This window comes from Hippopotamus amphibius, chromosome 13 (assembly GCF_030028045.1).
Source record: "Hippopotamus amphibius kiboko isolate mHipAmp2 chromosome 13, mHipAmp2.hap2, whole genome shotgun sequence".
NCBI classification, from domain to species: domain Eukaryota; kingdom Metazoa; phylum Chordata; class Mammalia; order Artiodactyla; family Hippopotamidae; genus Hippopotamus; species Hippopotamus amphibius.
The window spans coordinates 48,613,372-48,617,299 of NC_080198.1; the positions used below are offsets into that span (position 1 = coordinate 48,613,372).

General features: G+C 39.9%; 1 non-coding gene across 1 annotated transcript; it reads left to right on the forward strand.

The window, feature by feature from the left end:
* The first annotated feature begins 2,605 nt into the window (after nt 1–2,605).
* On the forward strand, nt 2,606–2,712 carry LOC130835432 (U6 spliceosomal RNA). The gene has a single exon (XR_009048916.1). It is a non-coding gene; the product is annotated as a U6 spliceosomal RNA (small nuclear RNA).
* Nucleotides 2,713–3,928: the final 1,216 nt, after the last annotated feature.

The window sequence follows — 3,928 nt, forward strand, 5'->3', positions numbered from 1 at the left end:
ATATGCTATAAATAGGATGTTTATATCACATGCAAATTTAGTGCCTAGAAAAGCATCCACAGTAAACCTTCACACAGCTCATTGGCTTAGGGTCTTTAATGATTAAGCCACAAGGGAGCAATTACTTCACCAATACCTCATTTATCTTTTCTGCAAGTCCCTCCTTAGTTCTGCTAATTCTATTATTAAATAAATGGCAATACCCACAATTTCTTTTAAAATGCAACTAACCTCTAAATAGAGAAGAGTAAGATAAAATAAAACACATTTCTAAATGTCAATAAATAACTATATTTCACTGTTTCCACTGCTTCTGAGTTGACAACCTGTCTCTAAAATAAGACAAGCAGACACATGATATTGAATCCTAACATAAATATTTAACATATATATTTACTCCAATGTACACAGTACAGAGATATAGAATTGTTATTATTTAATTGGTTAAAGATTTTTGCCTCAATTAGACATGTTCATAAAGGAAAACTGCAAAGTTTCTTTGGATTGCAAATCCATTACTGTAACCATTCTACCATCAACACAGAAATAGGAAGAACACAACGTACAAAGTGTTAGGTATACTGTTAAACTAGCATACTTGGGCTAGAGGCCACTGGAGAAAAAGAAAGAAAAATTCCTTTAAAATTGACTTTTAATATTTAAATGTGATCAGCAGCATAACTAATGAATGACAATAATTTTCATAATGTAATTATTATCTAGAGTTCGGTCTTTAGCTCCCTGTGTGCCTCCTGTGTGTGTGGTTATTGCCATGCATGTACCCTGAACAGACATGAGACGCATCTGTACTTTTCTTCTCCTCATGTTCATCTCTTCCTTATGTTCTGCTTCCTTAACCTATCTTTAAATGTGCTGACTGCATTTTAAGTTTACACTATGATCTTTTTTATCTCTGATATTTTTTCTTTCTCTCCATAGTCTTTCTTTTATTACATCTACTTGGAAAATAACAGAAGCAATAAGTCTTTGTTTTTTCCTGCTCACAGCATTGTCTATTTTTCTTCTACGTTCTTTTCTCTGTTTTTTGAATTTTATCTCCATCCATATTAAATGTCTTCCCATATAGCGGGTCACCCTTGGTTCTTAGCAGCATATATTAAACTATTTGGAAACTCACCGTGTGTTTTCTGGGGGATGATGGTGATGGTGGAACAGTAGCACTTGTCAATGGATGAACTTCATTACAAATTGATCAGGCAGAGACTGGGCCACTGATCTGTGGGACCACCAGAGGTCAATGGCGAGAGGTCTTAGAGATTTTTTTATCTTGAGCAGGCTAGTTTCCCTAAAGAGGAATACCAGTACATTATATAAAACTGACTTCCAGGTCTGGGAGTTGAACAGGGATAGGGAGCTGGGGGCTCACTTTTTAGCAGACAAATTGTTACTTGATCTCTTGTTTTCAGTACTAGAATATCACTCCTAACCTTCTTTGTGCCTTACGCTCTGAAGGCTCAGCCTTTTTAAACTTAAGATCTTGAGAGTAAATATCCAGGCTTCTTTCCAGGGAGGAGGAAAGGCAAGTCACTTGGCTTTGTAGGAAAGATGGGGAGATTCACATTTCCCACTACTCCTTAATCAAAATTTCAGCTAAGTATACTGCTTTCCACTTCCATCTAGCTTCTCTGACTTCAGAAGTACCTGGTGCAACAAATTTGTGTACATTTGGGGGTAGAATGTGGCTGTGGCAGGAAGCAGCTTGCTTCTTTTGGTTTTCATACCCCAGCCACTACCTACGCCATCATCACCACTAGCTCAAGTTGTATTTAGCCTTGTCTGTTCTCTCAGTTAAGGTACTTCTTATTTATCTTCCATTCTCTCTGTCTTTCTCCCCTTCCCCTTATTTTGTGTATTTCTATTACTTTGATGGGATATAAAAATCATCAAAAATGATGACAGCAATACTGATGATGTGCCAGTTCCTAAAAATCTTCCACTGAAGGGAGTGGCCAGGAGTCAGGAAAAACTAAAACAAAGGTGTCATAGTGTGTTCAGGCTGCTGTAACAAAGTACCATAGACCAGGTGGCTTATAAACAACTGAGATTTCTCCCAGTTCTGGAGGCAGAAGCCCAAGATCAGGGTGTGAGCATGGTCAGGTTCTGGTGAAGGCCCTCTTCTGGTTGCCAATTTCTTGTTGAATCCTCACCTGGTAAAAGTGTCTAGGGAGCTCTGTGGGGTCTTTTTTGTAAAGACACTAATGCCATTCAGGAGGGCTCCACCCTCATGACCTAAGCACCTCCCAAAGGTCCTGCCTCCTAATACCATCCTTTGGCCTTTGGAATTTCATGAAATTTTGGGACACACAAATATTCAGACCAAAGCAGAAGGGTAGTGGATTGTATAGTCTGATGTCATGTGCATTGAAAGATATTCTCCTGTGGGTCATAGGGAAAAGGAAAGAGAGAGAATTCAGCAATAAGCATTGAGGATGGCACCGAACCTTCCCCCAGACCCTGTGGTACTTGGGTTATGAGAGGGGAAAGTAAGGCACCATTCAAAGGGGTCCCAAAGAAGCAATCTCCTTCGAGCAGGTAAGCTGCCAGTGAGTCCAAGAGTTAAAAGAAATCTAAGAGAAGAGGTTGAATGCTCGCTTCAGCAGCACACATACTAAAATTGGAATAATACAGAGAAGATTAGCATGACCTCTGTGCAAGGATAACACGCAAATTCATGAAGCATTCCATGTTTTTGATTTCACTTTTTACCATTTGTCTGGGGCTTTGTTAGTCTTTTTAGAAATCCCCTTTATTGCTGGAATGAGTGACCTGTGGGGTCTTGGTTCCACGACCAGAGTTGGGCCTGAGGCTCTGGGGTGGGAGCACCAAGTCCAGGATGCTGGACCACTAGAGAATTCCATGCCCCAAGGAAAATTAACTGTGAGAGCTCTCATGGAAGCCTCTATCTGAATCCAAGACCCAGATCCTCCCAACTGCCTGCAGCTCCCAGCACTAAATGCCTCACACCAAACAACAAACAAGACAGGAACTAAGCTTACAGATACCCCAAAATACACCACCTGACATGACCCTACCCATCAGAGGGAAAAGACTCAGCTTCACCCACCAGAACGCAGGCACCAGTCCCTCCCATCAGGAAGCCTATGCAAGACACTGGACCAACCATAGCACCAGGGGCAGAGAAAAGAAGCAAGAGGAACTACAACCCTGCAACCTAGGGAAAGGAGACCTCAAAGACTGTAAATCAGACAAAATGAGAAGACAGAGAAATATCTTGCAGCCAAAGGAGCAAGATAAAAACCGACAAGACTAAATAAATGAAGAGTATAAAGGCAAACTGCTTGAAAAAGAATTCAGAGTAATGATAGTAAAGATGATGCAAAATCTCCAGAACAGAATAGAGAAAATACAAGAAATGTTTAACAAGGACCTAGAAGAACCAAAGAGCAAACAAACTATAATGAACAACACAATAACTGAAATTAAAAATACTCTAGAAGGAATCAACAGCAGAATAACCGAGGCAGAAGAATGGGTAAGTGAGCTGGAAGACAGACTGGCAGAAATAACTGCCACAGAGCAGAATAAAGAAAAAGGAATGAAAAGAATGGAGGGCAGTCTCAGAGACCTTGGGGACAACATTAAGCACACCAATATTCGAATTATAGGCATCCCAGAAGAAGAAGAAAAAAAGAAAGGGTCTGAGAAAATATTTGAAGAAATTACAGTCTAAAACTTCCCCAACATGGGAAAGGAAATAGTCAATCAAGTTCAGGAAACATGCAGAGTCCCATACAGGATAAACCCAAGGAGAAACATGTTGAGACATATTAATCAAACTAACCAAATTTAAGCACAAAGAAAAAATATTAAAAGTAGCAAGGGAAAAGCAACAAATAACATAGAAGGGAACCCCCATAAGGCTACAGCTGATCTTTCAGCAGAAACT